The following is a 12,956-nucleotide window of genomic DNA, read 5'->3' on the forward strand; positions in this document are numbered from 1 at the left end:
AAAGTGCTGGAGCTTGCAGTGTCTATTCCCAGGAGGCTTCTGGAGGAGACTTGCAGTTTGCTATGCTGGTTACAAAAAGCTGGCTGCTACAGAGATAGGAAATGGAGAACTTAGGTTTAAATTTAAAATTTATCCAAATACTTGGAAGGAAGAAAGCTGCCATCATCTTGATGAGTTATAAAACTCATCTTTTCCAATTGCTGAGACTGATTTTAATCCCAGTCGTGGTCTATATTTGTCGTGGTGTATATTTGTAAGTTGTTTTTTACCAAGTGACTAATAAATGTCTCAGCATCATACTGTAAATCAAAACCCATATGACCTGATATGATGGCTGATTTTTGCCCGGAAGCAAAATATCCACCCTAGCATTTACATTTTTTGAGTACAGACTATGGTGTTTTGCTTATTTCCCACTCCACCCTTAGCTTACTGCTTTTTTTAACTCATTCAGTATATGTATTTAAGGGGTTTTGATGAATCTCTGTGGAGTTAACTGATGCACCTTCTGTTTATTAGGATAAATGTTTTTTCAGCAATCATCTTGGATATCAATAAGGAATTAACGATTTCTGCTTGTGACTTACTGCATTTGTGGTCTGAATCATTCCTACTGTGGCATCATGGCATGGTATTTAGACAAAGCCTTTTTGGAAGGGAAATTTGGTCTCTGTCTGTCTTCGAGTTTGGGTTTGTGGGCAGAGCTGTGGTAACAAATTCCTGGTCTATCCAGCTGTAAGAGTCCATAGATTGTCCATAGCTTAAATCTGTGACTGCAGCAGGTTGAGGGCACACGTCAAAAACTGTCTCAGCATGCACTCTATAACCTTGATGCCTTAAGGAATGATGCCTAAAGTTTTAGCTTTCGTGTTTTTCAGATTCTGCGCTGCTTAGGTGTAGTTCGGAGCCTCATATTAGGTGCCAGTAAGCTCTCTTCACAGAGTAGGCAAACAAAGCAAATCCTTTTCCTGCTGAGGGCCAAGGACAACTTTCAGGCCCAAAAGCACAAACAACGGTGGACTGAAGAGAGAAACAAGAAGGATGAGGCCTCACAACCTGAAGCTGTAATTGGACAATTAAACCCCAGTAGGCAAATGGACCAGAACTTATAAAAGTGTAAGATCTTGTGACTGGGTGTCCATTTTATGACCATTCTAAGTCCACCTTGGGTGTAGCCCTGGTCAGGCTCTTGTCCTGCCCAAGGTGTACCCTAAGGGCCTTTCAATAAATACCTACTTTATTCTCTAGCTCTGTCCAGTCTCTGTTTCATGTCAGCCTTCCCAAGGCATCACCTGCTTGATTTACTGTAATCTGCTGATGGATCTGATACCCTGATGTATATCCCTTGACTGGTCACATCTGTGTTGCATTTCAGGGCCTGGGACTACCATGGACACCAGCAGTTCTGCAGTGGGTTTGAGTGAAGTAGAAAACAGAGCTGCATTTGGTGTGGAGTAAGCAACAAGTTGCTTTTCTGTTAGAATATATTCAGTTTCTGTTTTGAGTATTTTCATTTGGCTGCAGGTATGTTGTGAAGCAGTAAAATATACATTATGGCCAGCAAGGAGAGGTCTTCTGATCTTGGTTTTGCTATCGGTGCATGAAGTCTGTGTGCCAGGGTTCTGGCAGAGGGTTGGTAGCAGGATTGCCGTGCAGTCTGTTGTCTGCAGATGCAATCTATAGTTCTGCCGGGTGAAGGGGTGTCAAGATACGATAGTAATCTCACAAGGAACAGCAGGAAAGGTGGTACTTCTGTTCTCAGAAGCTGTGAGGACAGCTGAGAACTGTGTCTTGAGCTTGTGTCTCATTCTGACCGAGGAGTCTGTAGAGCTGCATGGATTAATTCCAAAGCCTCGCCCTGTGCAGCCCTTGAGAAACAAATGTGTAGTATGGGGGAATAGTGGCCAGAACATGAGTTTTGAGGACCATGCTCTATTGTTGCAAATTAGATGAAAGTAGGCTGGTTTCTTTTCTGTGCCTGGGAGGGACAACAACTTAAATGCTGTCACTGGCTGCCTGGAAGGCAACTGTGCCCTTCTGGTCCATTGTGGCTGGCTGACTGCGAGCTCAGGCAGTACTTAAAATGCAATCCTCCTAGGATTGTCAGCGTTAAGGCACCAGGGCACAGTTCTACAACAGTGATCTGCAAAATGTCTGGTTGTGCAGTTCATTCTGGCCAGTGTGGCTCCCTAGACAGTTCATTGTCTATCAGAGCTGTATGTTTTCTCTCTGTTCCAAAAATGTGGTTGCAAATACTGTTTCTGGCTTATTACTTTCAACATTTTTTCTGCCAGCTCACAGGGCTTCCTTTTCCACCACCCAAGTGCAAAAACACTCATCTTCGTTGTCAGCTCTTCATATCCTACCCCTGCCCTGTGTATCGTGTCCTGTGCAGCACTGAGACATCACCCCCCATCTGCTCTGTCAGCCTTGAGTCTTCATTTGTCATGCAGTTCTGAAAAACCTCCTTCATGTTTTCTTCCGTGTCACATCTGGCAAGAGGAGCTCTACTTAAAGGTCACCAAAACTGACAACTTTTCTCATTCGCAGTCCTCCCATAGCACTCTCCCGTGCCAGCAGCAAGCTGGGAGATGATGAGACAGCTGCTGCTTGGGGAGTACCTGCAAAGCTCAAGGGAGGAGCTGCTGAGTGACAGAAGTGCCCGTGTCCCCCTTTCTTTGCCCGTGCCAGTACTGTGTTGGTGCCCAGGGAGGATTGGGGTGTGGAAGGTGGGAGAGCACTGCCTGGTCCCTGCTGAGCCACTCTGCTCCAGCTCCTCCAGCAGAGGCAAGGCTGCCTCTGCACAGCGCTCCTCAGCCTTAAGTAAGGGCTGCCGTCCTGAGGAGCTTTGCACTGGGGATGATGCCTTCGTGACAGGCTCCTTCGTGTGTCTCCCTCACAGCTCTGTGAATGTCCCCAGGGACCTGAGCTGACAAGTCCTTTAGGACAGGGAAAATGTCCCCCTAACTTTGTGGTCACTAGGTGGTTAGCAAATCATGCAGGCATGCCCAATCTGTTGTTCTTTCTTGCCATGGAAATGCACAGCGAAATTTGTATTTTGCGTAAGAGGGAGCGCACATTCCTTCATCAATGAGAGAAATAGTGCTGGCTGCGGTTTCAGTGCTATCAGCAACCAAAGCCCGCCCCAAAAAAAAGAGAAATTTTCTCTGTTCCACTCCCTTGGTAGACAATTTTGTGGGCTTTTTGTCTCATTATATTTTATTTGCCCCAGTTGTTTGTATATATAAAGACACTAAAGTAGAATTATTGAATAAAGTCCCCAGTGTTGAATCTTTTTCTTTTTCATGTATGGCTTCACATGGATTTTTTAAAAATCTTTATTTATAAGACACTATGTATCATGCCTCCTCCCAATGGTTGCACTCCCCTAGATGAGCTAGAATCTGCTCCTAATGCTTTTTTCTTAGCTGACTGTAATTCTGTTCTAACCAGGGAAATATTTCCTTTTTGTGTGGCCAAATGCTACATGCAGCTCTGTTATTGATATATGTGCATCACAGCTAAGGGTCTGATTGAGAATCTGCATGGGACTGTGAATCTTTCATTGATTTTTCCATAGGTTTTGGCTGTACCTCTAATTACCTATCGTTCTCGGTGAATCTGTGCTGCTCTGTTTACTTTGCTTGATGAGATAAGGATCATTCTGTTCCTTGGTGAGATGTATTCCCAGGAGCCTCCTTTTTTTCCACCTGTGCAGCGATCACTTTATATTTTAGCAGCCTGATGCTAGTAAGTGCTGCAGCATGAGCTGTGCCTTGGAGACAAAGCCTCCGTAATACAGCCCTGATGTGCCCATGGGTTTTACATGTTCCTCTCAGCCAGGGTGTAAATGGGTGACTGTGGCTGCCCTTAATCTACATCAAAGCTCCCCCAATACTATGTTTGTGAAGGGATGACATGGCACTCTGTACTTTGCTTATCTTGCTCATCTCTTATGGTCCTTCCTTGTTAATCCATAGTTGCTGTAGTGAGTATTCTCTGTGCTCCTCTTTACCTTTTGTCCCACTGATGTTTTTGCAGCTTCTTTTTGTGTATGTTTGGCTTTTCTATCCCCATTTTTTTCCAGTGGTTTCTATTCTTGTCTATCTTACTCCTTGGTGTTTCATGACTTTATTTCATCCCATGTGGCCCTGGACAGGCAGCCAGTCCTCCTTTGTGGAGCTGAGTGGGTGGGTGCTTTGGATGTGCATCCAGCTAAACAAAGATCATCAACTGAGAGCTGGGAGGAAGATTACAGGAGCAGGATGTGTATCAGGAAGGTTCACCGATGTAGTCACAATTCAGGCATTTGGTTAGGTAAGTGTTCAGACTGTAGCCTGGTGAGCCTGAAGAACCAAGCAGCTAGACCAAAGGAAGGATGTAGAACCAAGAGACAGTGACATATGCTTTGCACCAAGATTGCAAAGTCCTTTCTCATGTTTTGAACACAGGCACTCAGTTTCTGCAGGATCTGAATTTTATCTGTAGCCCACGTTAATTTATTGCATTAATGTATTGAGCTGGCTGCATTCAGTATGTCGATTGAATGGAGAGATGATTTAAAAACATGAAGTGTTCTGGAGGGAGATTAAACTGTTTCCTTGTTCAGTATCTCATATCTCTCTATCATCCATGAAAATTGAAACTGCAAATATTAATAAATTAATTGACACATTTGCTACTCTCATTGTAATGATACAGCCAATCCACAAGCAGTCGTATGATGAGTCATATCTTCAGAAGCAGGAAATATTTTTTAAATCATGAGGTTCTTTCACAGTATTGGGTTTTGTTTTGTATTTGTCTTCTGCTTTATGAACATTTAGGCTTATTATTACCAGGCTTCCTTCTGCAGCCAGGAAGAGCAGAAACTTAGTTTGTCTTTTTTTTTTTTTTTTTTTTTTTAATGACAGGGCACTTATGCTCAAGAGGATACCTACAATAATAGGAAAAATTGACATTTCTATGACTTTCTCAGTATTCTTTTAGTTACGATTTAAAGCACTTTAAAGATTCATCTTTCTGTGACAATCAGTGAATAATGTTAATAGAAGATTCTTGAAAAACATTTATAGTTGGCATTTCCCCCCCACCGTTCTTTCCCACCTCCCTTTTACCAAATTCAGAAGTTGTTTTAACAGCATCAGTCGTCATTTTCTCAGGACCACAGTGCTTTGGACAGGAAACCTTAGCAGGGTAAATTTCCAAAACTTCCTCAAAGATCTTGTTGCATTTTTTTGCCCTTGTTTAGCTATTTGTGTGGGAGAATGATTTTCCTGACGTTTTGACGGCTGTGTTAGAGCTGTAGTACTTGACTAGGGCCTGATACTAATAAATCACAATGGTGTTCTAAAAAAATTACATTAGCCAGATTTAAAAGCACTTTGAAGTGTTGTAGTTACTCCCAATACTGAGTGACCAGGTGATAAAATGACAGTTAAAATGAATCACCCCTGAATACAAAGTATTGCATGTAAAAAGAAAATAACCTTCTTCCCTTCCCTACTAAGATCCCCACATAGTGCATGGGGGTAGGGACAGTGAGTCATACCTCTGCCTTGGGAAGGTTGCTCCTAATAAGCCTTTGGAAGAGTAAGCACCGTGTTCAGAGGTGATTAAGGAGGCAAATAAAAGGAAAGATTTTTTTTCTGCTGTGTGTGAATTCATCAATTTCTAGACTCGTCGGCCTGGAAAAGAGGTAAATTAGAGGTCGCGGGAGAAGGCTAATGAAATCATGAAGGAGGAAGAGAAGATAAATTAGGGAATGAATGTTCACCTTCTCATAAATAAGGCATTAAAAACTATCCAATGAAATAAGTAGTGGATATTAAGTAAATGAAAATATATTTTCCTGTGACATGGAAAAGAGCTGTGGAACTTATTGCTACGTCGTGTTGTTGAGTGTAAAATCATACACAGACTGGAGAGATTCATGGGCTGTAAAACAGAAAAGTTCAACCCCAGTCTCTAGCTGAGGAGCCATTAGCTTCTAGTTGTCAGCTGGTACTCTTTAAGGAAGGGAAATGCACATCCTTTTTAAGGATGTACCGAGAGGAAGGTAATGCTACCTTCTGCAGAATTCTGACTCCTACCTGACTGCCAACTTCACTTCCATGTTCCTGTGGGGCTGGTTTCTTGTGTTTGTGGGTGAGTCTATGAATCTGAACAGCTCAGAGTCACAGGAACACATTCCATTCCCCCGTCTTCACATAAGCATGCACATTTTTCCTGGAAAGCTTTTCTGTGTAATTGGATTGCATCTGTGTTATTTCAGTGGGATGGGATCTTGGTGCAGATTACATCGTGCAGAAAAATCCACGGCGATGCACTGAGTAAAATCTCCACTAGTTGTCACTCGATCCCCATTTTAAAGCTGACTTCAAGACCAGTTCGAGCTTCTTACTCTAAGAATGGCGTCCTAGACCCCAAATAACAAATATCCCGGGACGGATTTTGCCATGGAGTCTGTCTAAAATGTGGTAATAGGAGTAAGTTTAAATCCAAGAGATGGCAGCCCCTGCAAGTGTTGTTCTGTGGGTTTTGGCTTTCTAAATAATCACCCTTAACGGGGTATTGCCCAGCGTGGAGGCTAGTGAGGGGCATGGTGTGGGAATTGCTATACACATTCCATGTGCCAGCTCTTCTCTCTGGAGTGGTTGATGATCCCGGTGGACACATTTCCTCCAGGGAGAGAAGTTACAGGAGAGTGAAAATGTTATGGTGATGCCAGGGTTGGCTTGTGATCAATGTTTTCTTGGGTTAGCAAGACTGAAAAGGGTTGTGGCAAAAGAGTGCCAGCAGTGATGAAGAGGAAGGGGCTCAGTAGAGGTATTTTGCAGCTTATTCCCTGGATGGTTTTCTTTCTCTGGCTTCACATCAAACAAGCACTGATTTTTAACTGGAGGAAGGTAAACTCTTTCACAAATCCATGTTTTGCCTGTTTGTATTTCTTTGGTACTTGCATTCACAGCCAGCATGAGTTTGAGAAAAATAGTAAGTTTCATAAACTTGTCAAACATCTTTTTTCTTCTTCTGTCTTTAGCTCCCCCTGCCACAGGTTTTGTTTTGTGTTTTATTGTTTGTGTTGAAGTAGTCTTGTGTTGAACAAATCATGTTCTGCACCAGTTGGTGCTTGATGCTGTTAAGAGAGGAAGGAAGAGCTACTGCTTGTCTTGAAGAGTTTGTTGTCTGAGTAAATCACAAGAAAATGCAAATGTGACACAATTCAGGGTTTTAATTATTTGTTATATTTGCAAGGTAGTAGTCAGTGATGGAGCCTGGGAGCAAGGGCAGTTAGGATGTCCTGCACCCTGCTCCCCCGTGCTCACTGTAAACACCGTCAGGTGCTCTGCCATGTGTACACCACAGGGAACACAGAGCAAAGCAACTTGAGTTGCTGTGGTTGGAAAGGTCTGACATTCTTGTTCCTACAAATCAATTGCTGTTTCCAGCCTCTCAGTGCTTGAGTAGAAGCAAAGCTTGTTTAAAAGGGAAGAAAGCCTCAACAACAACAAACCAAACAAAAAATCAACAACTAAAAATTGCCCCCCAAGCCCACGCACAAAGTCAAACCAACCCCTTCCCGTTTTTCAGGATTTAAAGAGATTTCCTTTTAAAGTAATGAAACAGAAAGAATTTGTTTTTCAAGCTCTTGTTCACTGTAATGGTAAAAGTGTTATCCTTAGTTACTGCTATAAAATTTAATAGAAAGTGCTCTGCAATCCATTCTCTTCTTTTGAAAGGAATAAAGAAAATCAGCTCAAACTGAATTGCTTTCAAGGTGTTTCTTCCAGGTTAGAGAATATTTCCTGCTCCAGCTACCCATTTCCTTTGAAATAATTATGATTTAGAAATGCTGTCAAGCCCAGGCCACCGAAGTAAATGTCAAGGGATCAAGGGTCTGTTTGAGACCAGTGGGCAGGGTGTTCATGTGTTTGTATCCCAGGACTTAGTATGTTTTATTTTTATACTGAAAAAAGATGGGGATATTTATTTGCATGAAAAATGAGTATCTTTTTATCTCTATTATATCAGCCGATAATTTGATTGCTTTGTTGAAACTTTTATTACACATCTTTGTCTAATATTTTCTTCATTCTTTAATTTTCGAAAAGCCGTTTGAAAACCGTGGAGATTAGGCAATCCCTTCCCCCACATCTTGCATTTTAAGTATATGGGAAAATAATCAGAAACTTCTCATTGCTCTTGATTGCCTTTTAATTATTTTATGCTTTAATTAAGTCTCACCATTCCTCATTAAGGCTATTGTTCAGGAACTGTTTTAGTAATCCTGCACAAGCAGCATCTGTGAAAGTTTTTAGTAGCTGTTGCCTTGGTAAGGAGAATTTTCACTTATAAAAGCATGCAGCACATGATGAATTTTTGGTGCCCTGTGTCACCTGGGGAAGCTGTGGTGCAAAAGATAGAACCCCAAATTTATAGAATGCCTGGGAAACAAGTTCCTGAGGCTGGAGCAGCCTTGCCTGGAAAGAGTGGTTGTACTAATAAAGTGACCATTTTCATGGTTTATGCAGCACAGTTCAGGATCTCTATCAGCCAATTTGATGGCATTTTTGATCCAAGCCTCTTTGTAATAAAATTAGAGGTGCCAGACAGTGACTTCTTAGATGCTTACATCATTGTCTCCTGTGGCAGCAGAAAGTCTGAGGCAGGGATCAGTGCCTCAGATTGGGATGCATGAGACAGCTCACACCTGCCTGCCTGCACGGTGTGAGAGGGGGGAGCTGCTGCCAAGGCCGGAGATGTCAGTACTCCCTGTGACACCGGTGTAATGAGACCTGGGAGGGGAGGTCTCTCTCCTTCAGCTCTGTCACTGACTCTTCAGCTGTTGCACAGAGTTTCATTCTACCACTGCTCCACCTGGGGCTCCAGGGAGAGATTCCTGGGTCACTGTACGTGCTAAATTGAACAGCTACTGAGCTGAGAGTAAGTCTGAATTGCGGCTGCTTAACTAAATTTAGGGCGTGAGGATCACTTTGAAGAGAGGTTTGAGGAGCAGTAGGGCTTTCCAAACAAGGTCTGTGCTGTGGCAGTGCCTAGATAACTCGGTAGCAAGGCGAAAGAAGCCTGGGAAGTTGCAGTAGCATTGCAGGAGGTTTTACCAGCTTGTCCACTGTACTGGATATGCATTTAGTTTGCAGATTTGTCAAATGAAAGTGCATCTTCATCTGCTGTAGTTAAACTCCATCGCTTTGGCTGACACCTGTAGAGCACCCTGCTTTTGCAAAGGTCAGTTAGCCGTAAAACTCACGTAGGTAACTGAGCTCAAGGGATGCCATGAGCATGGTATAGTTTGGTTATGAGGATCAGTCTCATGTGGGGTCATTCCTCTCTCTCTCACAGAAAAGCAGAGATTATCTGCTGTCTTTGTGTGTATGCAAAAAGAACCAACTAGTGTTGGTGTACACAAGACTTCAGGGTTGAAGTTATGTACAGCACTGTCTCAACCCTAGTTGACATTTTAGGTATTCAGCTGTGAATAAATGAGAGTCTGCCTCTCAGTTCATCAGGGAATCTAGTAAATGAGGAACCGCCGTAATTAAAATCTTGCTGGTGTGAAATACTACTGGAAATACTTAGCATCTGCCATGCAGCAATCCTTAAATACTTAACAAGCTTTTGACTTTCTTATGAGGAGGTAAACATCAGCATCACCCTTGTTCCAGAGACTGGTATGTAAAAAAGTCAATAGTCATATGCAGTGAACCAAAGCAGAGTTCTTTGATTAGGATTTTAACTTTAATGTCGGAGGTCCCCATACATGCAGCCACAGTTATTACAACCTGTAGAGCAGTCTTACCTGTTGTAGGTGGAATATGAGTTTTAGGAACTTGTCAATCAAGGAGAGATCAAGTGATTTTTTCTGGAAGAATTGAAGTCTTACACTGTTGTGGAAGAAAAGGAACTTTGGCTGTAAATCTATCTCTTTCTTGCACACTTTTTTTTTTTTTTTTTTTTTTTTTTCCATCGGTGAAAGAACAGAACTGCTTGGTTATTGAGGGAAGAATTTTTTCCTCAATCAAGAATATAAGGACACTTTGAAAAATACAGGTTAGAGCCTTATGTAGCATGTAAACTGTATCAGCACACTGTATTTTTTATTTTGGTTTATGCAGAATGGTTTATTGTAGAAGCAAGATACTTGAAAGCAGGCCAGTATTAAAGTGTAGCCTGACCAAGATCTGGTTAAAAAAGGAGTTGAATAATTGCTGCACATTGTAAAATGTTTCAAGTGGAACGTAAAAGACTCCTTCACCTTCATGGAAATGAAGTTGCATTTCACATAAGCTCCTGGAGACTGATAGCCAGAACCTGCCTTTAAGCTTGCCAGGGGTGACAGGGCGGAAATGTGAGATGAATTTGAGGGTTGTATAGCCCAGGTATATATTGTGAATAGACTCTGGGAGACTATAGGCAAACCTTGATGAGACTCAAGAGACAAGAAAAATTATGGAAAAACTGAAAGAAATTTAAATTTAATCTTAACAGAAGGCTCTGCTACTTCAGTGTATTCTGACAGGCTTTTTTGGGGGCATCCTACTTTCCAACCTGGATCTGGAAAACCAAGTCATGCTTAGAGAAGTCATCTGGAGTTCTGCTGAGATGAGTTTAATTCTGACGAAAGCAACCAGTCAGAACAGCTGACAAATACATGTATGGTATTCCTTAGTCTTAGCCCTAGGTTTAAAAACCTCCATTGCAACACCATTACAAGATTGATAGAATTGCTGTACTTTCAACATGAAGTTGGCTTTTTCTTCTATACGAAAGCTTATTGTGAAGTCACTGAAATATGAGTTATTTCTAAGAGGGCATCTGCCTATTCCTAATTCCACAGATGAAATAACTGATCACATACTGCAAGTATTAACTGAACAGGCTGCAAAATAAATACAACCAAATAAAATTTGCTTATCTTACAGCTGAAATGTAGCTGAAATGTATATAAATATATATATATATAAAACACAATAAAGTTTGAAGGGTAGAGGGAGGAATTGATAAGACTCTTCTGTGAAACTTGAGGAAGACTGTAAGCACAGCCCATATAGTACATTTGTTATTATTTATAGACTTTTATTTAAAGGTTTCTAGGTGGATGAGTTCCAAGACTTCTGTTGTCCTTAAAGAGTTCAGTCTGGCAGTCAGCAAGTGTGTGGTGATGATTCATCAGGTGTAGTGAGCTCGAATAAATTTTTGACAGATGCAATTAAGCTGTGCATCTTAGCAACATTTTTCTTAGCTACAGGTCAATGTACTCTCCATTTGTTTGGGGCTTTCTCTTAAGTGACAAATGGTGCAAGACAGCTGTTTTGGAAATAGGACTCATTCAGTGTCAGAGGTGAGAAAACACTTTTTATTGTGTATAATGGAGAGGCTAACACTGGGGTCCACGCAGAGGAGCTTCAGGAAGCACTACGGCTTTATACTATGTGTGAGACCCATAGGAAACATTTTATTTCAGTGGGGGGAATAATAATTAATCCTTTTTCCCTTAGTCCTTGATCTCTGGTGCTAGAGAATGAAAGAGGTGTTCTTCCAGCATGTGATCGTTTTATCAGGAATTTATTTTCTCTTTTGCTTAATCTGTATGCATGCTGCCCACTGGGAGTTGTGTAAAGCAGATGACTTCATATGTCATGACTAATTTCAAATAGTCTTCTGTGCTCTTTTGTAACAGTCCTGCAGACCAATATGAGTGTGCGGAAGATGGCGAGGAACAGAGGAATGCATGTCCTATTGGAGCCTGTGTCTCAATTGATATGTTCAGGAGTTAGCAATTGATGGATTGTTTTTAGCAATTCCTTTTGGAGCCGTCTGAAGGTACAAAACAGAATTTGGTGCTGATAATTGGAATTACTTAAAAGAACTGTCATTAAAATGCTAAGCCTGTAGGAACTGTATTCATTGGGAAGGAAAAAATACCAGATGTTTCAGGTATAGTAGATGTTGAGGAGAGATTAATTAATGATTTGTGTAAGTGTGTATTTTCTATGACTAAAGCTCTCACATACTGAGAAAAAGTGATTAAATCTTTTTATTAAGAGTTAGTGTAGAAAAGTTGTTGAAAAAGTGGTTAATGAGTTTTCACTGCACTGGTAATGAATCACATAAGCATGGTAATAAGCATAGTTAATTCCAGCTTTTAAGGTGTCATTCACTGATTCCCACTTGTCCTGTAGTCTTTAGGTATTTACCTAAAAATGTATATGTATTTATATATGTTTGTATGTATATATGTTTATATGTATATATAAAAATAAGGTAGAGCAGCCTCATAGATCTGGATTTGTAGAACAAAACAGTGCTCAAGGTCTGCCGATGTGCTGGCCTGCACTGTCTGCTGAGACTGCTCATCAGTCGGTGTGGCTATAAGCTGTGTTTGGACGGGAGCAGTGACAGTGTCGGTGTGGCGTTTTGAGACAGGCACCTGCCCTGTTTCTCTGCGGACATTTACACAATGTGTTCCTGGACAAAGCCGAAATGCTCATTCCTTGTGCAGTCCTTGTTACTCCACAGCTGATGCAAACAGCATCTCTGAGACAGACCCATTGCACTTCAACATAAAACTGCACATTTAGATGCTTAACTTCACTGCTTATGGGGTGTTTGAATTTTTCTTCTAGAATATGAAGCATCCTCGTTTCACGGTTGGCAGCTTTGTTTATTTTGTTCCACGTGGCATTTCCACTTACAGCTTTCACAGGCTGCTCAGCTCAAGAAACCTGCATGTTCTGCCTTCTGAACCTTGGATGCTGCTCTTCAGTATGACTTGTCTGTGGTGTTGTCTGTGTGAGTTCATTTATTCTGTTAGTTAAAAAGAATCAACTTTAGATTATTACTTTCTGGATTTTTTCCTTAATTCCATTTAGAAATAGGCCCACCTTCTTCTTGATCCTTGTTTAAAATCAGTTGATGCAAAGAAATGTGGAAAT

The 12,956-nt window shown here is 41.4% G+C and overlaps 1 protein-coding gene across 9 annotated transcripts in view; it reads left to right on the forward strand.

Moving 5' to 3' along the window:
• Positions 1-12,956, forward strand: part of TSPAN4 (tetraspanin 4) — a 416,847-nt gene that overhangs the window by 82,884 nt on the left and 321,007 nt on the right. The window contains exons 1-2 of one of the 9 annotated variants that reach the window (XR_009207921.1): positions 11,697-11,844; positions 12,648-12,786. The exons of 7 other annotated variants lie outside the window; for them this stretch is intronic. The gene's annotated coding sequence lies outside the window, so the exon portion shown is untranslated. Of the gene's footprint in view, positions 1-11,696; positions 11,845-12,647; positions 12,787-12,956 lie in introns of those variants that run through there. One more of the 9 variants, XM_040066850.2, reaches the window with a different exon arrangement.

This window comes from Hirundo rustica, chromosome 6 (genome assembly GCF_015227805.2).
Source record: "Hirundo rustica isolate bHirRus1 chromosome 6, bHirRus1.pri.v3, whole genome shotgun sequence".
NCBI lineage: Eukaryota > Metazoa > Chordata > Aves > Passeriformes > Hirundinidae > Hirundo > Hirundo rustica.